The 24,623-nt window shown below is 43.3% G+C and overlaps 1 long non-coding RNA gene across 3 annotated transcripts in view; it reads right to left on the minus strand.

Moving 5' to 3' along the window:
- Positions 1 to 4,440: 4,440 nt before the first annotated feature.
- Positions 4,441 to 24,623, minus strand: part of LOC123637014 — a 48,442-nt gene continuing 28,259 nt past the window's right edge. For all 3 annotated transcript variants that reach the window (XR_006734733.1, XR_006734734.1, XR_006734732.1), the window contains one exon: positions 4,441 to 4,725. This is a non-coding gene — a long non-coding RNA (uncharacterized LOC123637014). The remainder of the gene's footprint in view (positions 4,726 to 24,623) is intronic.

A 24,623-nucleotide genomic window follows, 5' to 3' on the forward strand; every position in this document is an offset into this window, starting at 1 on the left:
TGGCCTTTATCAAAAAGTCCCCAAACAATAAATGCTGGCGTGGATTCGGAGACACAGGAACACTCATACACTGCTAGTGGGACTACAAACTAGTGCAACCTCTGTGGAAAGCAATATGGAGATACCTTAAACAGATACAAGTAGACTTCCCATTTGATCCAGCAATCCCATTGTTGGACATCTACCCAAAAGAACAAAAGACATTCTATAATAAAGACATCTGCACTTGAATGTTTATAGCAGCACAATTTACAATTACAAACATGTGGACACAACCCAAGTGCCGATCAATACATGAGTGGCTTAGTAAAATGTGGTGTATGTATACTATGGAGTACTACTCAGCTATAAGAAAGAATGGTGATACAGCACCTCTTATATTTTCCTGGAGAGAGCTAGAACCCATTCTACTAAGTGAAGTATCCCAAGAATGGATAAATAAGCACCGCATGTACTCACCATCAAATTGGTTTCACTGATCATCACCTAATGTTATTCCTAAATGGAATAACATTAATCGGGTGTCGGGCAGATGTGGGGGTGAGGAGGGGATGGGTGTATATATACATAATGAGTGCGATGCGCACCATCTAGGGGATGAACAAGCTTGAAGCTCTGATTCAGCGGGGGAGGGGGGACAAGGGCTAATCACATAACCTAAACTTTTGTACCACCATAATATGCTGAAATTAAAAAAAAGGAAAAAGAAAAAAAAAAAAAGAAAAGAAAAGAAATATCCCTAAAGAAGGTCCCCAGATCCTCCCTCCTAGCTAGTGAAATGATGCCTAGAGCTCTCTTCCTTTTACTGCAATTCCAGTAGGTTGATCAGTGCTGGGTGAGGCCGGGCGGAGCTGGGGCCAGTATTATTCTGAACTGTTGGCACTTTTTTCCTCCCCAGTACAGATGAAGGCTCTGAGAATAGAGTGTGATGGGGTAGATGTGAGAACTGACAGAAGTAATAATGAGGAGATAATTTTCTAATATTACCTGCAACTTATTCTATTGACCACCTAGATTTTCAGGCACTCTCCCCCTATTCCCACCAAAGCCACTTGGGTTCAGTCTTTGGACATTAGTGAGCTGCTTCTTCAAATACTCACCTCTCTGCCACTTGAGACCTGGGAAGTAGCGTACCTTTTGCATGGGCTCTGCGCAGGCTCAAGGGCTATAAGTTATCCAAAGTGATTAACTCAAAATCTCCCCCTATAGGTGCCTCTGGAGGTGACTTGTAGGAAGCCTGGGGTTATGGTTTGAACGTGTCCACCAAAGTTTATATGTTAGAAACTTAATCCTTAATGCAACAGTGTGGAGAGGTGGGAGCTTTAAGAGGTGATTAGTTCATGAGGACTCTGCTCTCATGAATGGATTAATGCCATCATCCTGGGGTGGGGTTCCTGATAAAAGGAGAGTTTGCCCCCCCCTTCCTCTCTAGCATGCACACTCTCTTGTCCTTCTGCATTCCGCCATGGGATTACACAGCATGAAGGCCCTCACCAAATGCCAGCCCCTTAGCCTTGAACTTCTCAGCTTCCAGAACCATGAGACAAGTAAGTCTATGTTCTTTATAAATTATCCAGTCTTAGGTATTGTTACAGCAGCAAAAAATGGACTAGGAAACCTGATATGTTTTGATGTGCTCTATCTGGCCCTTAGAAATCTTCCTTCCAAAAATATATCCCCCAAGACCCACCTGACACCTAAAATTTCACCATTAGAGAGTCCTTAAAGTTACTTACTAAGTCTCTAGAAAAATATAAATATCCTATAACTCAGGGTAAGGGGGTAGGGGATTGGGGCAGTGTCACACAAGAACAAACCAGAGGTAGCCCTGAAATTTCTCTATCAGGGACTGGGGGCAGGGTGGCGTGGGGGAAGCAGGAGGGTTAGGAATATCTTTTTTTTAATTTTTTTTTATTTTTAGAAACAAGGTCTTGCTCTGTTTTCCTGGGTAGAGTGCAATGGCATCATCATCTTAGCTCACAGCAACCTCACACTCCTGGGCTCAAGTGATCCTCCTGCCTCAGCCTCCTGAGTAGCTGGAACTACATGCACACACTACCATGTCAGGCTAATTTTTCCTATTTTGGTAGAGATGGGGTCTCACTCTCGCTGGTCTCAAAATCCTGACCTCAAACGATCCTCCCACCTCGGCCCCTCAGAGTGCTAGGATTACACGTGTGAGCTACTGCACCTGGCCAGGAGTATCTAGCTTAAAGCTGTGTTTTCATAGTGAATACATGGGTTTTAATTACACTGAATATTTATTTGGGGTGGATTTGGCCAGGGGACTGATAGAGATTGGGGATGCTAAAGATTCCACCCATTAGCCACCCCTTGACTATACCACAGCAACAAGAAAAACAAGCTGAATACAAAGATCTTAGTAATCAAGACACAGGAGTCCTGGACTTTGGAGAGGACAGCAAATTCGACACCCTCCCCTCTGAGCCATTTTGCTTGTCAGAAGCAGGTAAACACACCAAGGCTGAGCTAAGGAATATCCACAAGAGATCTTGTGTCCTTGGAATTCTCCGCAGGGTCCCCTCCCTGGAGGAGGCTGAGGAAGCAGTGCAGGCCCTTGGGCCATGAATGGCAGAAGGGCACAGTAAATTGTGGGCTGTATTATCCAGTCACAAGAAGCAATCTCACTGCTTCTTGTCACATGATCTCTTTTTCTCCCTCTTCCTCTGGTCTCTTCCTCTCCTCCTTTCCCCTCCCTTTGCTCTGTTTTGATTTGGTTAAAATAGATGCAAACTCTGGTCTTTTCTATTTTTAATACCCAGCCATTACATAATCTAGACCGTAATTGCTGACTTGAAAAACTATTGGCAACAGTAGAAAATCCCCTGAGTTTTAAACAGGAAAAGGATTATTACTGCACAAAAGCTTTTGGCAGTTTTACTGACTGGTAAACCGTTGGTAATCGTCACTAGCCAGTGGCAGTCACATGGGCCCTGGGAAACACTCCCCTCACCTCAGGGAAAGCAGGCTGGGGGAAGGGATGAAATGCAACCTCAGCTGGGAGGAGGAGCCAGGGATGAGGTGGCGCGCTGGGAGCTGGGGCAAGGCTTGGATAGGGAGGCTGATCCGGTCAAAAGTGCTGAAGGAGTGAGCTTCTGGTTACCCTCGGGGCCACCTTTTACTGCTTTTGTTTCTTGTCAGGCAGTGAATTCTCCAGCAGCCCAAACCTTTCCTTCATCAGCTTCGGGACTTTCCTACAGCCTCCAACACATTCCTGTGAAAGCCTGAGGGAGGGTGGACTACCCCAGTTAAATAGGTAATTTTATAAAGATACCCAAGCAACAGAAGGCTGCTTGTTAATCACAAAGACTGGACCTGCTACTCTCTGCAAGGTTTTCAAGATAAAAGGCCAGAATCATACTATTTAATTCTTCAATAAAATTATCCAATAATAATTATCCAACAGTGGTTTGGTTCACAACCAAACAGAAATTATCTTACTGAGACAAAATTCTCTGCATGTGTGTTGACAGTGTGGGTGGTACAGGAGATATAGAGGGGCCCCTCCTTTCCCTAATTTTGCCAATTCTGTCACAATCCTAACCCCAATAATCAAGGAGAATCAGTCCAACCTGAATAACTATAAGTGACAATTCATTCAATAAACATACGCTAAGTGCTACACTGGAGTAGGTGCTGGGATATAACAGTGAGCAAAATCACTGCCCTCACAGCCCTGCTATGTCAGTGAGGGAGACAGGCATTAATCAAAATATCACATAAACATATCACAACCACAAAGAAGGGTTAGGAGGGGAAAGCACAGGACACTGGGGCATTTAGAGTAGCAGACTGAATTGGGTTTGAAGGTTCCTAGATTACTCTAGGACTTCAGGGATTCTTTTAATGCAGTATCCCTTCCTCCTCTGCCCCACCCCCTTCTTCCTTGCTTCTTGGAGTTAGTATTTACTGGGCTTTTTCTATGTGGGGCATAATGCTACGTTCTTTACATGTATGGTCTCATTTGGTTCTTATAACAAACTTATAATTCAGTACTTTAAGACAAAAAGATCCATTGAGAAAAGACAGCCACAACATACTTTGTAATGAGAACTACATACAATTTATGGCACTGATTAGTTAAGACTCTTCTGGCTTCAGTTGACAAAATTCCAAATCAAATTTTCAAAAGGAAAAAAAAAAAAAAGAGGCCGGGCGCGGTGGCTCATGCCTGTAATCCCAGCACTATGGGAAGCTGAGGTGGGCGGATCGTTTGAGCTCAGGAGTTCGAGACCAGCCTGAGCAAGAGCGAGACTCCATCTCTACTAAAAATAGAAAGAAATGATTTGGACAGCTAAAAATATATACAGAAAACATTAGCCAGGCATGGTGGCTCATGCCTGTAGTCCCAGCTACTCGGGAGGCTGAGGCAGGAGGATCGCTTGAGCCCAGGGAGTTTGAGGTTGCTGTGAGCTAGGCTGATGCCACGGCACTCACTCTAGCCCGGGCAACAGAGTGAGACTCTGTCTCAAAAAAAAAAAAAAGAAAGAAGGTCTGGGCCCATGTAAATGCAATGTCCAGGCTAGATTAGCTGAAGGCATGGTTAGATCCAGGTGCTCAAAAGATGTCATCTGGTCTCCACTTCTTTCATGTCGCAGCTCAGCTTTCATCTGTGCTGGCCTCTGTCTCAGGCAGCATTCCCCTTGGCGTAGTAGGATGGCCCCAGCAGCATGAGGCTTACATTTTGCAGGCTTGGCAACCGAGCTGGAAAAGAAAGAAGAGTTTGCTTTCTTAATAGTTTCAACAAAAATCCAAAGAGCCATGATTGGCCTGAATATGGAATCATGCCCATGCCAACTGCTGCTCTCTGACTGGCACAGTCACGTGTCCTCTAAGGCTGTGGTTCCCGACCCCCTGGATGTGGACCGGTACTTGTCTGTGGCCTGTCAGAAACCGGGCTGCAGAGCTCCGCCCCTCCACCCCACCCCAACTCCCCTACTCCCTGCCCATCCATGGAAAAACTATCTTCCATGAAACCAGTCCCTGGTGCCAAAAAGGTTGGGGACCGCTGCTTTAAGGGATGGACTTGCCCCACCAGAACGTGCACTGAGAATGGGGAAGGAGGTGGTCCCCCAAAAGTGCTTTTACCTAAGAAAGGAGAATGCGTGCTGGGTAGTCAAAGCCCACTGATCTCTACTGTCCTCAATGTTTGGAATTTCATTGGATTTTCTTCCATCAACCATATCCTCTTCCCTAAGGAATGGGCAAGAGTGCTTGTTCCGTGTGGCACTGGCTAGATTCACCCTGGTCCTACTCCAGCAGCTCAGAGAACTTAGCTTCTTGCTTTCAGATACTCACTGGAGTCTTTTTTTTTTTTTGAGACAGTCTTGCTCTGTTGCCCGGGCTAGAGTGAGTGCCATGGCATCAGCCTCGCAGCCTCCCGAGTAGCTGGGACTACAGACATGTGCCACCATGCCCAGCTTTTTTCTATATATATATTTTAGTTGGCCAGATAATTTCTTTCTATTTTTTCTAGTAGAGACGGGGTCTCGCTCTTGCTCAGGCTGGTCTCGAACTCCTGACCTTGAGCAATCCACCCGCCTCGGCCTCCCAGAGTGCTAGGATTACAGGCGTGAGCCACCGCGCCCGGCCTGGAGTCTTAATATTTGCCTAGTCCCTTGCTCAGAGCAGTCTTCAAGTCTCAAGACTTTGCACAAGACTTTGCACACCCCCCTCACCTCTAAATAATGTACCCTACTCAGCAATGGTGTGGCTGGGAAGGCTGCTGTTCTCTCTTTAACCACCATCCTCAGGTTCTATGTAACTCACAGGAAGGAAGAATATGACAAAGTCCTGTGTTGTGAAGTTTTCCTTCCCTTTTGGAGTCTGAACTGAAAATGGCTTCCATTGGGCAGAGTGCTGACAGTTCATGTCATACTGGAGCATCCACCGAGCAGATCTTGGGGGAACCACCGTTAAACACTGTATCAGTTACACAGCACTACAGCAATCAGATGTCAGCTGCAACCACCCTGTCCTTGAGCTTGCCTGGATCTCCTATTCAAGTTCTGTGGGAAGTCCAATGGCCTTCCCAGAATTTCTGCAAATTCCCAGCAGCTAGTGTTCTTAATAGTCCCTTTGGCTCTGACTCCAGCTCTTGCTGGACTTTTGATCTCACTCACATCTCACCTCCTGAGGCTGGTCTCTTCCCTCTTCTCTAAGCTGTCCCAGATGTAGGACTCAGTTCCCTTTTTCCATGTTTTACTAAAAGGAAAAAGCAAGGCTTGGCATAGTGGCTTGCTCCTGTAATCCCAGCACTCTGGGAGGCTGAGGCAGGAGGATTGCTTGAGGCCAGGAGTTTGAGGTTGCAGTGAGCTATGATGACACCACTGTACTTTAGCCTGGGTGACAGAGCAAGATTCTGTCAAAGAAAAGAGAGAAAGAGAAAGAATGAAAAAGAAAGAAAGAGAGAAAACATATACAAACTCATAAAATACTGTGTGTCCATCAGACTCTGCTAAAGGTATGAAGAGACAGAGGGTTTTTTAATGACCACATTACTTGGCCCCTTCACCCTCTCCAAATACTTCTCAAAGCCTAAGGATTCTCTTAGGAATCCTTTTAGCTGCTGGGAAGGGAAGGGTGGTGAGAGGTCCCTAAATTCTTCCCAGGGCCTAAAATTTATAATACCAGATTAAACCAATAAAGAGAGAAGAAAGAGGAGGATGGGGAATAAATATTTTATCTAAGAGGAAGGCAAAAGTTAATATTTCATTCATTAATGTCATAATTATGAAAATACAGCCTTAAATATTTTTTTAACCTAAAGGTACTCATTGATAAAATTTAAACAGGATATATGCATTCTAAATCAAATAATTAGAAATGCTTTTGAAAAAATAAATGGGAACATTCCATTCACATTGTTCTACACTTGCTTTTTTCACTGACACAGAACCCTACTTCAGGCCGGGCGCAGTGGCTCACACCTGTAATCCTAGCACTCTGGGAGGCCAAGGCAGGAGGATTGCTTACAGGTCAGGAGTTCAAGACCAGCCTGAGCAAGAGTGAGACCCCATCTCTACTAAAAATAGAAAGAAATTAACTGAACAATTAAAAATACATATAGAAAAAAATTAGCCGGGCATGGTAGCACATGCCTGTAGTCCCAGCTACTCGGGAGGCTGAGGCAGGAGGATCGCTTGAGCCCAGGAGTTTGAGGCTGCTGTGAGCTAGGCTGAGGCCATGGCACTCTAGCCCAGGCAACAGAGCAAGACTCTGCCTCAAAGAGAAAAAAAAAAGAAAAACCCTACTTCAATGTTTTATTAGCCACATGGTATTTCAGAGAACCTCTATTCATGGATACCCACTACTGCAATGAAACCCTTGTCTAGAGAACTCAGTGCTCAAGAATAAGCATTTCTTTAGATAAAATTCCAGTTTGTTCTGCTGTGACTTGCCTATTTGTATTCTTTGCCCATTTTCTCTTGGGTTTGTTGTCTTTTTCTTATTGATTTGTGGAAACCCTTTATAGATTATAGATATTAATCCACTGTCTATTACATATATTGCAAAAATTTTCTCCCAGCCTATTAGCAGTCTTCTAACTGTTTATAATGACTTTTGCCAGATAGAAGTTTCTCATTTTTATGTGGCAAAACCCGTTTTTTTTCCTACAAACTATTTAGGAAGTACTGAGATGGGAGCAGTGCATCCCAAGCTCTGAACCATACAACCTCTTCTGCTTAGGTTTCTATTTGGAAATGGCTAATTAAGCAATTATTTTCTGAAGTGTTCACATCTGGTTTCATAGCCAGGGTTGTGGTAAAAATGGATCAAGTTAAGAAGGTATAAAAAATAACTGGGAAGGTTTTGTTTCTTTGAGCTATTTGGAGGTTTCTTTTTTAAATGTTTTGGGTAATGGACTAAGAATGTTGAAGGAATCCTGAAGCACTGAAAAATCCAAAAACATCTTTATAAACAATGATTTGAATATTTCCAGACTCTTTCAAACTACATGGCCTTTAGGGCATTATTTGCTGTCACCATGAAAAGAATGACTGAACAAAACCCAGGAAAAATAAATTTCAGATCCCACAGGAATAGAGAGGCTCAAAAGTCCATTGATTCCTAGAATTTTAAGCAAGAAACCTTTTAAAAAGCTTCCATTCAACCTCTCACAGATGATAGCACTGGCCCAATCTGATCCTGAATGGTTTAAAAAATCCTAGTGGCCAAATGGGATTTTACCTGCAAGAGGGCCACAGGCTTTTCCCCCAAGAGCTCTTGGCCCCTGTAGCTGCAAATGAAGGTCCAGAACTTTGTGGAGGTAGTCCACCCTCCCTCCCACCACCCCACCCCCATTCAGACCCCACAACATTTAGGCAGGCAGTGCAGAGCAACCCTGAAAGATGATCCTGGCCATGGTCCCTCTAGCTGAAACTTGATAGGCCTTTAGGAACTTTCTTTCTGGACAATGAAAGCCCTGCCACAAAATCATTCTTCAGTACCTAGCAGTACTAGGAAGAGAAACAGACGCTCTGCCTCAATGCTACTTCAAAGCCATTATTCCTATAACCTTACAAAAAATAGTTCCTTTGCTGAGGGTCATGCCAAACAACTACACTCCCCCTCAATGCTGTCATCTGCTGACCTTCTGGTCATCAAGGACTTTGGCCTCTTGATCACAGTCGGCCTTTCCACCTCAAGTCAGACCCTTTGCCTAGTCATGGCCTCCTATATTCCTACCTCTCCTTATCTTGACTTCTATAGCTTCTGTTCTTCAATATCATTGAGATAGCTAGCTCCTTCACAACCCTTCTCCCCATTATTCTGCTGCCTATCAGTCCTCTCCTGGATTCATTTCTTTCTCTAGCCAGCTAGAGGACAACCACTCTCCTACCAACACTCTGGACCCCCTTATTCTATGTCCATTTGCCCTACAAAACACAGCTCCTATTAATAAATGTCCTCCTCTGCTTTAACCCCCAAGTTGCTTTGTGCTACTAAAGCAACCATTAAGTCATGAAGGCCGCTTCTTCTATAAATTCATCATCTCCAACATTAGCTTGGTCTTTTGTACTGCTCAGCTACCCTCCTACATGTCCTCAGATCACTGCCATTGGTACAGGAGCTTTTTAAAACCATGCCACTCTTCCCACTACCCTACTTGCTCCCAGAGGATGACCTCAACTTCTGCCCAAAGAAAACAAAGTCTAATAGAAGAAAACTACAACTTTTTGTCTCCCAACATCTTACCAAATCCCTCTGTCCCATTACATCCCTTGCCCCTATCAAATGACATTTAAAAGAGCTCAGCAGAGCCAGGCACAGTAGCTCATACCTGTAGTCCCAGCAACTTGGGAGGCTGACATAGGAGAATTACTTGAGCCCAGGAGTTCTAAGCCAGCCTGGACAACATAGCAAGACCTCATCTCTAAAAATAATAAATTAATGAAAATTAAAATGTTCTTAGCAGAGTGTTGGCAAAAGGTAGGAAAGTAATAAATGGTGGTGGTGGTAATGTTGTTAATCTCAGAGGTAGCCTCATACTTTGTTTAGTTCAAGTTTAATCTTTCCACCAGTACTCAGGATACAATTTCCCTTTCTCCTCAGGGGCCTTGCTCAACAATTTTTATTTATCTTTTCTATCTTCACCTTTTCCCTCTCAACTAGTTCTTCCCCCACAGCAAAGGCTCATGCTTAGGTCTCAGAAAGTAAATCAAGGCCGGACACAGTGGCTCATGCCTGTAATCCTAGACTTTGGGAGGCTGAGACGGAAGGATCACTTGAGGCCAGAAGTTCGAGACCAGCCTGAACACAAGCAAGATCCCCTCTCTACAAAAAAATAGAAAAACTAGCTGGGTGTGGTGGCACACCTGTAGTCCCAGCTGCTCAGAAGGCTGAGGCAGGAAGATCACTGAAGCCCAGGAGTTTGAGGTTGCAGTGAGCTATGACGCCACTGCACTCCAGTCCAGGCAACAGAGTGAGACCCTATCTTAAAAAAAAAGTAAATAACTAACCCTCCCTACATCCATGTCCTCCTTTCACAAACTCTCCTCACTTCACAGACAAGTTTCTTGAAAGACAGCCCTCCTTAATTGGGTCCACACCCTTGCTTCCCACTCCCTAGAACTACAGAATTATTGTCCAGTACAAGAGTAAACTGCTCTTACTTACAAAAGGTTCTGCTCTCTGGAAAATTGCTTGGGGATTAGCAAAGAAATATAGTGAAAAGAAATATAATGTACTGCTATTAATTCAGAGTTTTAATATAGTGAGAATAACATTTAATAATATGAATGAGAAAAAAATAATATGAATGAGACTGTATTTTCTTTTCTTTTGTGTTAACACTAGCTCTGACCAGAGTACAAACAGCAAGATTGTTTAACATGTTCTTTAAAACAAACAAATCTGTTTTCATAAAACTTACCTAATTCCCTAGATCCAAAAGCTGGAAACAAATCTCTCCTCCCTCTGAATTCCCACATCATTTGTCTGTATCTTTCATACCCTAAATACTTTATCTATAATTAAAATGATTTATATACTAAACATAAGTTCCTCAAAAGCAGGCTCAGTTTAAGTTATCACAGAACTCTCTACAGTTAATAAATATTTGATAAATGAATGGACTTTACAATCACCTATTATAGAAAGGATAATTCTAATTATAAATCAGTCTAATTGACTCATTAAATCAGGTCCCCTGAAAAACCTCCACTATTTTGCTAATTTAGTATTAGTTTTCCTTACATATTGAATCTAATAAAGTTGCATTCATTCATTCACACCCTATAATTTAGACTTTCATTCATTTAAATGTGCCTTGAAAAGTTTTAAATACCGAAACTCATGATACTGTATCATTTTGGGTTCATGTCAGTGAGGCAGAAATTACCCAGTCTGTAGGGTGTGAGCAGGGCATTCCTAGGGAAGGAATGCATTTTTCCCCTTCCTCACCCAAAAAACACCCCAGGAAATGCTCCTCCAGGAGAGACTGAGACTTCTCACGCAGTGTCTGCTGCCCTCCACTTCAATTCCTTTCATGTAACCTGGTGCCAGCTCCTCACCACAGGCATGGCTTTGCCCCTTGCTGGACCTCCCTAGGTTTGCTCATTTCTGAAACATAGAAGTTTGCTTAGAAAATCTCAAACTTTTTTTTCTGATGCTAATATTCTATGAATGAATGCATATTAATTACCATTTGAAAATAAGCTTTTACTTTGAAAAGCAGGTTCAATGCTTAAACCTGGCGGTAAAACCCTTTTGTGATATGAATATACTCCATTCCCCCCAGACACCCCCAATATAACTGTTAGATCACCTATATAAGATCAATAAATCTCCCAAGACAGGATGTGGAGGCTGCTGTCAGGAGCTCCAAACACTGACATTCCTGCCCCCACAATCCCTCTGAAGAAGCTATTCTGGACTCCTTACCCAGGCAGAATTATGGGCTTGGAGGAAGTGTGCTAAAGGTAAAAAGGTGGCCAGGAATACAAGCCAGGAAACACAGGGCAGGGCCAGGTGACAGGTCCCAGTCCCTCTGGAGCCAGAACCAGCACCTCCCAGTTTGCATTACCCTCATAGAGCAGAGCTAAAAATCACCAATGGCAAACGGCCAGAGGGCAGGGCCAGGCTGGGTAAGCAAAACCCAGAGATATGCTAGAGAGGTTCCTGATTTAGAATCCAAGCAGTGAGGAGAAAGGGAGGTGGAAAGCCTCCTACAGAGGATCTATAAAGTAGCTGCCCTCTTTGGGTGAGATCCAGGATGCCAGCAGGAAATCTCCTACCTCTGTGGCCTCCTGAATTGCTCCAGACTCTCAGCAGCCTGATCCTTTAGGAGGAAAAATCACGTGACTGGGACCCAAGTAATACCAGCTTACCAATTTTGGAAATGCCTCTTTTCCGTGGAATCATCAGCTCACAGAGCAGAAACTTCCCATGGTACCTTCATTTCTTCCCTCCCCACTATAAAATGTGGGCAGTAAGACTTGTCCCAAAACAACCCAGCAAAACTGTAGTGTGAGGCTGTGAGACCATTTCACACAGCTCAACATGCCTCAGGGAGAAAGATTCCATCAGTCCTTCACTCACTCATTCATTCATTTGACCATCATTTCCTGACTGCCCACTATGCACCAAGCACTGAGATGCAAGGATACCTTGCCAGGATTCTTAGCAGACACCAGTCTAGCGATTGCAGGAGAATCTCTTTAAAGTTCATCCTGTTGATGCAGAACTTCTCAGAGGAGATTACTGCATTTTGTGTTTATGTTATCAGAATGGGCTAGTTAAATAATTTAATTCCAAAAGTATAACTGCCAGTTGGAAAAGTGAAGTGACTTAAGGGATTCTTGATTTTCTACTCATTAAACCAGCTCCTCTTAGGGGCTCTACCAGCTAGCAAATACACAAGTGTAAGTACCATGGGATTCCAAAAATAAATAAAACCTAACGACTACACAAAACTTTTTTTTTCATTTAACTAACTCAAAGAAGCCCTTTCCCCACTGGTCTAAGTCAATATGCTTTTACTGTATTGCTTTCAAAGGAATGAACCCAGAATTTAATAAACCACTAAGTTACCACTAACTCTGCCATAATCAGACTAGACGACCTTACTTCCAAAACACCTCACAGCTATTTATGGACAGGTTAGGATCATTTTTTCTTTTTCCCTTGAATTCAATGGAACATCCAACATTCTCTGGTTTAGGGGAACGTCAGGGCCTAACAGGGCCACAGGACAGGGCAGTGACAATTGCAATACTAAGTAACATGGTGTCTCCCCTGGCCCTCTTCTTCTGCCCATCTCTTCACTGGGACCATACCTTATTATTTCAGGCCTGTATTGCCACTACAACTTCCTAACTGGTTTCTCTAATCTCATTTTATGCTTCATTCATTTCACACATCACAACATAAAACCTTCCGTGATCACTGCTTTTATCACCACTATCTGCTCAAGAGCCTACAATACCTCTTCATTACCAAGCCCACCAAGGTAAAATAATTTTGTCTGGTTTCAGCCCACCCACCAAACTCAAGTCAGAATCTCTTTCCAATTTTCTAAGTGGCCCTTTTTTTCTAAATCTGAAAAAATAAATTTCTGTTAAGACTGTGTCGTATGATTTTTAAAATATATACACATAGCTATGGCTACCTTTATTTCAAATGAAAGACGTTCATATACTATATATTTGTTATGTATACACTGTAGCCATTTTTCATGTCAAAAATCGTAGACCTACTTCATTTATTAACATATGAACATATTATAATTTATTTGACCAATCCCCTATTGATGACCATTTTGATTTTCTAAATTCTGTAGTAACATACTTCCATATATGTATCTCTGTATATTTGCCCTTGGAATAAATACCTAAAAGTGGAATTGCTGGTTTAAAAGTATGTACACTTTAAATTCTGATACATACTGCCAAACTGAATTGCAGACAGGCTGTACTAATTTATATTTCCAACAACAAAATATGAGTTCCTGTTTCCTCAGCAATAAATATTTTCATTTTAATATTTGTTGCTCTAACCATTAAAATATGAAATCTCATTTCTGTTTGTGTTTTCTGGATTGCAAGTGAAACAGCTTTTTTCTATATACTTTATGGTCACATTTGTATTTATTCTCCTATGACTTTGGCCCATTTTCTTTTTGTAGTATTTGCTTTTTCCTATTGATTTATAAAAGCTTTGTGCACCTTAGAGATATGTTCAAAATTCTTTTTAACCAGTTTGTCATCTACTTTTAATTTTGCTTATGGTGTTTGTTGCTTTTTTGTTTTGTTTTGTTTTAGCTAATCCAACACACTTTTCCTTTATATAAAGTTTCTGAACTTGGTGCAATACTAAAAATAAAACTAATTATGCTCCAGTAAATTTATTACTTTAATTTGTATGTAAAAATCTTTACTCCATCTAGAATTAATTTTGCTATATGGTGACAGATTTTTTTCCTCTATGGTTCGCCAGTTGTCCTGTATCATTTGTCCTAACACTATCCTTTCCCACTGAAACCCAGATCTGTTTCTGGACTTGCTAATCTATTCTAAGCTCTGCTCCTTGACAAGAAGAATTCTTCTTTCCAGTTGAACTAGTTTTTCCATTGTCCACAACAGGTTTTATGAAATTTATTGCTTATATTCAAATTATTGTCCTTGCCTAGAATATCCTATTTTTCCTCCACAGATCCTTCAATGGAAAGCCATTATGGAGGAAAGAAGTAAATGCTACTTAAAACAAGAAATGCCTGACTAGGGGTTGGGGGGAAGGGCAATATATGTAACCTAAACTTTTGTATCCCCATAATATGCTGAAATAAAAAGAAAAAAAAAAAAGAAGTATATGAAACTCTCTATTCAGCTGACCCCTTTGCTGGGCTTTGGACATACAGAAGTGAACCCAAAGTTGAATTTAGGAGGAAGAGTTAGAAACGGTTCAAGTGCTTTGTAAAATAGAGAGAGAAGCATTTGGAGTTCTTAGTGGCAATATGGTGAGGAGGGTTTGCAGAGGAGAGAAAGATAAGATTATATGAATAATGATGAATCCCTACTGGAGAAATGGACAAAAGTACTTTAAGGAACAGGGATAGCCAGCATTAGAATTCAAATTGCTTACTTAGTGGCAATGTAAAATTCTCTCCATTATACCAAACCTTTTTAATAAGTCTGCTACACCAGTGATCCCAAACCTTTTTGACACCAGGGACCAACTTCATGGAAGACAATTTTTCCATGGACTGGGGGGTTGGGGGGCTGGCGCGCATATCGGGGGCAGAGCTCAGATGGTGACGGACAGCTCCGTTTCTAACAAGCTGTGGACCAGTACTGGGCCGCAGCCCAGGGGTTGGGGACCGCAGTGCTACACACATAAAGGATTTAGCTGGGGGTTCTACACATGGGTCAGTGTGGATGGAAACAGGGACAATGTGCTTGAGACAGTAAGACTGTCCATAATCTAAACCAATTTAGTGGAAGGAAAAGCTCAAAATCAGAGTGACCATAAATACATGAGCTCCTAGGAATTTGAAGAAATCTCAAGGAAGGAATCAGACTTGCTCCAAGTTGCAGAATAACACTTTGAGACAAAATTTTAAGGGAGACGGTGACTCCAACTAACTGATGGGTTATGCTAAGATGCTCAATCCTTGTAACTTAAAAGGAATCAAATTCCCTGATTTACAGAAAGAGTCAGCATGAGGGGTGCCAATTACTCTGTTTACACAAGGAAGAAGCTAAGGATCATATGCTGTACCCCTTCTCCACTCCGCATGCTCACAGAGAGATCTTCTGGCCCCTGTTCCACCCAAGGCCTTGGTTAACTCTCACCTCTTCCATAAAGTTTTCTCCCAAGGTTTTAGCCCTCAGATGCTTCCTTTCCAGGGCTTCCATTTTACTTAGAGTCTGACCTGCAGTTTAATCTTTAATTGTTCTTGAATAAGGAAAGAAAGAACAACATCCTAAACATCTTACATTACATCCAGAGCCTATTCAATTCCTAGTGGGGAAATAGAAGATAGTGATGCAAAAGCAAGTTCACAAGCGATCCTAGATGGTGACACTCCTAAGTCAAGGAACAAAAGAGAAGAAGGAGATTTTGAATGGGGGAAGAGGATGGGTTGATGAAGAATATAATCTGGCTTGGGACATGTTGAGTTTAAGATGCTTAAGAGCCATCCAGGTTACAAAGCCAATAGTATTTAGCTATTGTGAGTCAGAAACTCAGAGGAGAGATAGTTCCAGGTGGGAGACAGATGTTTGAGAGTATTTGATATATTAGTGGTAGCTGAAACCATAAGTGCAGATGGCATCACTCAGAGATAGTATATAGAGGGAGTGGAGAATGGAGCCAAGGGCAGAGTCTTAGGAAATGGCCTCACTTAGGGAGCCTGTTAGGGAAAAATCTAGAAGAGGAAATCAAGTCTTCTGCAGTTATAGGCCAATTGATATTTAGCAAATTCCCTTAGACCAACAAAATAACCAACTATCTCTAGTTAAGATCTCTGAATGCCCATTTTAAGCCCTCTTTCCATCTTCCTATAAGTGAACTGACTCTCTGATCTTCACAGTTAAAACCAGGGTTTTTCAGAGGAAGTGGCAGAAATGGACAAGTGCCATAGGCTAAGGCCCCTACGATGGGGTTTGTAGATGGAAAATGCTGCTTGCTGGATGTTCAAAGAACACCATACCTAAGGGCAGGGTCAATGCTGAGTCTTTTCATCTAGTTTGTTTTAGATTAGCTCAGCCAACTACCTGAGTTGAGAAGAGCCAACCAATGATCTCACTCATGACAATAAAGAGCCCATAAGGGTCTCAAAAGGACCTAGTAATTTCTTAATCAGAAGTCTCAGTCAGAGATTTTTATCTGCTTTAAGTTGTCTTTTCCTGGCTGTACTGGTTAGAAATGGCATACAGAGGAAGTGACTGACTGGCTTCCTCATTAGTTAGCAGCTATGCCAGCTGCAACTCCTGGTACTTGGTCACCCACCACACCAGATTTAAATGGCTCTCCACCTATAACACTGCCCTGCCCACAGAGCATGGGCTTATCTCCATTCAAGGACTGAAAAAATTATTATAGGCTAGACTGTCCACAAGACACAGAAGATGGATTTAATAGGGAAAGTAGAAAATTTATGTCATACCCATTCCGTAAAAATAAGTTCATCCCACTTGGCACTGATTCCCATGCGTAAAGTGAAAACTAGCAATGAACTAGCAATGAGACTTGAGACTGATGCTGATGTGAATAGTCCCTGAGTGGAGGGAAGAGTGTTCAGCAGTGCTCTATAGCAATCCTGACAGAGGTCAAACCTGGGGAACAGAGCTTCGGATAAACACTCCTTCCTTCCATCCAGGAGCTGATGATGTCTATGGCCATGATGGCATCACCCCTTTCACCATTTGTTTCAACTGGAGGAAATGGGAAGAGGATCCAAAGTAGAAGAAAGAATGCAGAATCCTCCCCACTTTAGAGCTCCACTCCAGATCAGAGCTGGCCTCATGTGGAGACATAGTAGTGAAATATGTGGCATGATTCCAGCAGAGAGACTGGTAAATAGTAGGTGCTCAGTGGGTATTTTGCTGCATGAAGAGTACCACAAAGGATTTCCTGTCCCCCAAAAAATTTCTTTCATTGATTGCCACATTACCTTTGCCCGGATCTACTCCATTTGGTGTCCATTCCTTTGGGATAAAACCTCACACTTCCCAAAACTATGTTCCACAAAACATCACATTCCATGAGATTTTAATAAATATTCTTCCAGAAAAAAAATGATTCTCCAGTTAAATACGTTTAGAAAATGTTATATTCCCTATTTTCCTTCTGGAATTTTACAATCCATATTAAAAGCTCCTTTTGAGGTAGAGGCAGTTGGAGAGCTAGCATAAAATCCAGGACAAGGGCCCAACTAAGCTAAGAGCACTGTTCCAGAAGGCAGCAGGACAGACCAGCATGACATCTAATTAGCCCAAGGGGTACTAGGCAGAGATCAAGGTGGTCAACACAATAGAGATCTGTGCATGGGCAGGATTCTACTTACTGAAGCCTAGATGCAAGAAAAGGCTCTATTATCAGAGAAGCAACCTGGCCAGGGGAAGGCTGGAAAGCAAAGGCCACAGCCTCTGGTGAGGGATTGACAGCAGGGCTGTGGTCCTGGATGAGGTCAGGGAGTCCAGGCAGGACAACTGAACAAAGCCTGGTACTTCTCCTAGGTAAAAGCCAAAATAAAGGTGAGACGGAGGGAAAGCAGAGAATAATAGGCAGAGAGCAGTCATTCAGTGTACAGAATACATGTCCAGGAGTCCTCCACTGCCGGAGGCAATGGCTCCAAAATCCTGGTTATCGGCAGATTCAGCTTCATCACTACATCTTGTGTATGAGTTTATAGGGATTGGGAGGAGAGGAAGGGGTATGGTATGTCCGAAAACCTCCACAGAGCTGTACTGATTTCATTAAGGTAGGAGGTTCAGACCCTGTCACACTTTGAGGGGTAGGAGATGAACACCATTCCTAGGACAGTCCTCTGAGGAAATGTGCCAGAAGAAATGAGCTGGAACTCAAGAGGCCTGAGTGTATGGCCGAGCGCGGTGGCTCAAGCCTGTAATCCTAGTGCTCTGGGAGGCCAAGGCAGGAGGATCACTTGAGATCAGGAGTTCAACACCAGCCTGAGCAAGATTGAGTCCCTGTCTCTACTACAAATAGAAAAAATTAGCTGAGTGTAGTGACACACGCCTGCAGTCCCAATTGCTCAGGAGGCTGAGGCAGGAGGATCGCTAGAGCCCAGGAGTTTGAGGTTACAGTGAGCTAGGCTGATGCCATGGAACTCTAGCCTGGACAACAGAGGGAGAATCTGTCTCAAAAAACAACAACAGGCCAGGCACGGTGGCTCACGCCTGTAATCCTAGCACTCTGAGAGGCTGAGGCAGGTGGATTGCTCGCGGTCAGGAGTTTGAGACCAGCCTCAGCAAGAGCAAGACCCCGTCTCTACTAAAAAAAAAAAATAGAAAGAAATTATCTGGCCAACTAAAATATATATATAGAAAAAATTAGCCGGGCATGGTGGCGCATGCCTGTAGTCCCAGCTACTCGGGAGGCTGAGGCACTAGGATCGCTTGAGCCCAGGAGTCTGAGGTTGCTGTGAGCTAGGCTGACGCCACGGCACTCACTCTAGCCCGGGCAACACAGCGAGACTCTGTCTCAAAAGAAAACAACAACAACAACAACAACAACAAAAAAGGCCTGAGTGAATCCAAAAGTCTGGATCCAAAAGAAAATGCTCTGAACTTAGGGTAGGGACTGGACAGGGTAGGGACTGGACAGAGTAGATTAAGCCTGGGGTGAAGGGCATCCATGAATCCAACTGTGAGGAGCTGGGAAACGTAATGAGATTTGAGTTGCCTGTGTGAAAGACTCCCTGGGGGAAGAAAAGCTGTGTGAATTCAAATCATAAAGGCAGTCTGAGAGCACTGGTGAATGAAAGGTGATGCCAAGTTAACTAGGAAGGCGTTCTTCTTGAAGGAACTCAGGCCAAAAACGTATGTCTGAATCACAGGGGCTATCCTGGCAGCTTCTGGATCAGCTATTTTGGCTCCACAAAGTTAGCAGACAAGGGGGAACTACACCTTTGCATGGATACCCCAAATGCTTTGTCATTGCTTTTGACATGGCTTATTTTGCTTTCCGGTAAAGTCCTATCTCAGCATAGCTCATTGGGAAATTGAGGCCAGAAGCTGTCTGTGACCAGCAGCCACTGAGGAAACGCTCTGCCCTTGTCGTCACTGGCGGCCTCTTTTGCGCCATCATTTTGCATCATTTCTGGGAAGCTGAGCCTCCCCCTTTCTAACATCTGTGACCATCTTGTCTAAGGACGTTACAGCAAACCACAGACCCAAAGGTCCTGTGCTCCTGGTTATATTCTGGCCATCAGCTGCTCTCCAGACAACACTGTGCCTGCATCCCAACATGCTGGTGGGAAATCTGTCTACTCAGCACCCCCTCTTTTTGGGGTCAAGAGCCTCCATCCCCAGCACCCTCAGCTGCTTGTCTTTTCTCAGACAAAACTGTGAAGGAAATAAAGTGCTTCTTTAGAGATCCAGCTTCTCTTTTTAGGGCCTTTATCTCAAACTCCTTGGTATCTCCTTTCTGTCCCTACAACTAGGGCACAGTACCCTCACCTCTCTATCCTTTCCTCAGTCAAGTTCTCAGAAATCAATCTCATAAACTCACTTCCACTTCTACTTACATGACCAAGATGCTTCACGATCAACCCTTCCTAGAATCTCTTCATTTTTAATGGGGTCTCAAAGGTTTAAATCGAAGGACAGAAATTTCAGTTGCGGAATTCCAAGCAATAGCAAACAGCCAGAGCAAGTCTTTGAGGGACAGGACACACTGCTGGTGCCTGTGAAATTATACCACTTGACAGACCAGCTTATTCCATCACCTGACACCTTCAAGTCGTCTCCTCCACTAGGCCAGGATCCCTGGATCTGTGCCAATACCCACTGCCATCTGGTCTCCCTTGGAAAGGCAAAAGAGAGACACCTCTTGTTTACTCAGTAATAATTCACTGTAATAGTCACACAACAGGTGCCACCAGTTCCAGTACATGCAGTGAGGACATACCACACCCTCACCTCTGCCCCTATCACACTTACTTCTTGAGCCACATCAATAGATTTTAGGATAAGATAGAGCCACTTAAGCAGTAAACCAATTACTAGTAGTGTTTTGACACTTGTGGCCTATACTGCAGTGAAGACCTAGAAGTAAAGAACAAAGGGTTTTTTTAATCCTCCCCTGCAGCCAATTGGTATCTTTCCCACATATGTTGTTGCAGCATCTCTATATATAGAATCTAGTATTCTATAAACAGAGTGCTCTGGCTAAACGTGTCACAACAAGCAAAACTGTAAGGTAGAGAAAGATGGCATCTCCCCACTCTTCTTTCCCCCTCCCTCCTTTCCTAAATCTCACCAGAGACAGAAAAGCTCTGTGAAAACAGCATGGGCTTTGGCGTTGGACAGACCTGAGGAGAAATAAATCCTAGCTCGGCCTTTTATTAGCTGTGTGACCTTGGGCAAGTTACGTAACTTCTTTGACTTTCAGTTTGCCTGTGTGCAAAAATGGAGATGACACCTTACTGGCTTGTATTATAATTAAATAAACAATATATGAAACGCATCTAATATATGATTGGCTCTCAAGGGATGTGACTTTCTGTTCTTCCCCAACTAGATCATCATGCACCCGGTACCCTCAAGTTACCAAAGCCAAGGTATGTGCCCCGCACAAATCTTCCTTTCCTTTCCTAAACCCTAGCAAAGTTCCCATCCCCTATAAGAGATGATCTAATAACACTGTCAAAAGGAGAGTAATTCTGATCAAATGAATTCAAGTAAAACGTAAACAATATTGCTGTGTTCCTATATTAACTCCTGCATTTGAAAAAGGAGCCTGGAAATTCAAATGACAGGAAAGATGTTTAATAGTGAGGCTCTCCTAAAGGATAAGGGACCAGAGCACCTGCCTCTTTCCCCGTGAGCACAGCCTCTATTACTCTCTGTGCTGAAGATGGGAAATCAATCAGAGCTGCAGAACATCAGCTCAGATTGCTGAATGTCACACCTCAAATCAACAACAGGTCCAGAATAGAACTTGGGAGCCTTGGCCACCCCTTCTGTTCTAGTCAGCACATGCTACTTCCTTACACAGGAAGTTATGGTGGTGCTTTTTTCCTAGGAGGTTTCCAACACTATTTTAAACTCTTTGGAATCAAGCAACAGGATTTGACTATGGTCATAGTCTTGGAACAGTCTACGGAAGGCCTGGGCCCCACTTCCAGCATCACATCTTTCTTCTCTGAACAGTCCCAACAAAGCCCAGATTAATATACGCTGCAGAATGGTCCTGTGTCTTGACTGGTCTCTCAGTGATCCAGTAAGGAGGACAACAGAGAAATTTCCAGGTTTTCCATGTATAGGATCATAGAAGCAGATTATTATGGCTAAAATCAGCCTAGATGTAATCAACTGGCACAATTTGTTATGCTAAGCATAAATCACAATTCAGCATGGGAGTTCTCATTATTAGGTACTTTTTAAAACTGTGATGTTCTACTCGACTTTCCTGGCAAGCCCCCAGGGAGCCAGGGGCACTAGCCCAGGCCAGAGTCTGAGGACCCAGACACCCCAGGGGTTTGAGGTGGAAAAGGCTGGCTGGCAGCTTCAGCAGGTGGAATAAAGAGGAACTGAAGGCAAAGTCTAGTGAACAGGAAGGACTGGTCCAGGCAGGATTACTCAATAGCATGTGCTTATGGAACTGGCAAAGCATGGACAACAACAACAACAACGATTTTAAATTACTTCGTATTTACCAAAGTAGTCACCATGGTAAAAATTAGAATTTTGCTGAATTTTCTTTATACTTTGCTGGACTTCCTTATACTTAATTTGCATTTAATACTGTTTTTAAAATACATACTGAGGGCTGAAAGTATGAGGGACATCATAATCTTCCTATTGCTTAGGACTATTAAATTCCTAATCTGGCCCTTGGCTTCCAGAAGAAGCAAGGAAAACTAAGAGTCTGAAGCTTCAAGGTCAATATTCATTTTTTCACTCAACAAACATTTCTTAAAGGGTAAGTGCCAGGATTTTGCTCAGTCATAGGCCATAGCAACAAACAAAATAGAAGTGGTTTCTATGTTCCTGGAGCTCACAGTCTAATGAGAGTGGCTGAGAAAAAGAGCAAGATCCATAGCCAAAGGTCTATATTGGAAAACAGGCAAGATTCCACAGCGAGTAATGGGATGCCAGCAGAAGTGCCCATGGGGAGGCAAGAGGCTATTCATGGAGATGAGCTGGTTCAGATAATGCCCTCAACCCCCCACTCCCTTTAGCAGAGATAGAGCCATTGTGGTGGGTAGAGTTCATCAATAACATGATGACTAGTACCCTCATAGCCAGTGCTGCCATGAAGCTGCCCCTTCTCTGCTCATGGCCATGAACTCTAAGCTATGTACAAGAGGCTGAAGTTCCAAAGAAAAACACAAAACTTGAATTGTCTACTAACAGGAATTCTAGAAGGTACACCAGACCAGAAGTGGGAAGCATAAAAACAATTGCCAGAAGAAACTGAGTGATCCTCCCCTTACCTTGTCACCACACTTCTCTGACACTGCATGGAAAGGAAAAATAAAGGGGAGGGGTGTGGGGACGAGAGCTGGAGAAGATACCTAGTGAAATGGTCAGGGTCTAGCCAAAAGCCTCCTGAGAGGAGTTTCTGCTTTTCGGCATGATGAGGGCAAGATGGGGGACAGGCTGTGGCCTTGTGTGGTAGAGAAAGGAGCCATTCTAGCAGCTCAGCTCCAGCACTGCCAAAAACTGATGGCCGGGGTGAAGGTGAAGAGCCAACAGCAGCAACAGCAGAAGCTATGGAGTGAGAGCACGGCCCGCACAGCAGCAGCCTACAGAGACCTCAAAGTATTTGACCTCCCCGGACCTCCTTTCTTTTATCTCAAAATGAAGATGATGATAAGAGTGTGTATTAGTTTCCTAGGGCTACCATAACAAATTACCACAAACTAGGTAGCTTAAAATAATAGAAATTTATTCTCTTAATAGTTCTGGAAGCTACAAGTCTAAAATCAAGGTATCATTAGGGCCATGCTCCCTCTGAAGGCTCTAGGGAAGAATCCTTCCTTGCCTCTTCTGGTTTCTGGCAATCCTTGGAGTGCCAGAGCCAATCCTTAGCTTGTGGAAGCCTAACTCCAATCTTTGCCTCCATCTCCACACAGCCATCTTCCCTCTGTGTCATGTTTCTCTCTTCTTTTTTAGAGACAGGGTCTCGCTTCTGTCACCCAGGCTGGAGTGCAGTGGTGCAATCACAGCTCACAGCAACCTCGAACTCCTGGGCTCAAGAAATCCTCCTGCTTCAGCCTCCCGAGTAGCTGGGACTACAGGTGTGTGCCACCACACCCAGTTGATTTTTTTTTTTTTTTTTTGTAGAGACAATGTCTCCCTATGTTGCCCAGCCTGATTGTAAACTCCTGGCCTCAAGCAATCCTACTGCCTTGGCCTCCCAAAGTCCTGGGATTATACACATGAGCCACCATACCCAGCCCTCTTTTTCCTCATGCATATACCAGTCCCTAGAGTAGGACTAACTAGTAGAACTTCATCTTAACTTGATTACATCTGCAAAGACCCTATTTCTAGATAAGATCACAATCATTGGTTCTGGGGGGACATGAATTTTGGGGAATACTATTTGACCCAGTACTGAGCACCAACCTCATAAGGAGAAGTTTATATATATAAGGTGCTTAGGACCATGCCTGGCACATAATGTGTGCTATGTGAAGGTTAGCTACCCTTTATCATCACTGGCAGGTCAGCCAAGAAGCTGCACCAGAGAGACAGCAGTTTCACCACTTCAAGGTCAGATTGTGAGTTCTGATCCCAAACTGCTTTATATGGCATATTCATCCCACAGTTTACCAACTAAATGATTTTTGGCTACATCTAAACATTAAATCCATTCTCTGAAATGGAGGATTTGCTATTTCTGAGGATGTGATATTCAAAAGAATAAGTCACTTTCAAATTAGGGAAGGAAAGGATAGATTAAAGGCTCCTGCTCTTGCTCCTCCTTCTTCAATAATTGGGTTTGGGATAGCTACCCAACTGAAACGAAATAGAGCCAGATCCCAACCACTCTCAAACCTATCAAAATAAATTCCAGATGGATCAAAGACTTAAATGTAAAGGCTGAATTAGGCCAGGCGTCGTGGCTCACGCCTGTAATCCTAGCACTCTGGGAGGCCGAGGTGGGAGGATCGCTCACGGTCAGGAATTCGAGACCAGCCTGAACAAGAGCAAGACCCTGTCTCTACTAAAAATAGAAAGAAATTATATGGACAACTAAAAATATATAGAGAAAAAATTAGCCGGGCATAGTGGCACATGCCTGTAGTCCCAGCTACTCGGGAGGCTGAGGCAGAAGGATTGCTTGAGCCCAGGAATTTGAGACTGCTGTGAGCTAGTCTGATGCCATGGCACTCCAGCCTGGGCAACAGAGTGAGACTCTGTCTCAAAAAAAAAATGGCTGAATTAAAAGATTTAAACACACAC

The sequence above is a fragment of the Lemur catta genome, chromosome 4 (assembly GCF_020740605.2).
Source record: "Lemur catta isolate mLemCat1 chromosome 4, mLemCat1.pri, whole genome shotgun sequence".
Taxonomy (NCBI): domain Eukaryota; kingdom Metazoa; phylum Chordata; class Mammalia; order Primates; family Lemuridae; genus Lemur; species Lemur catta.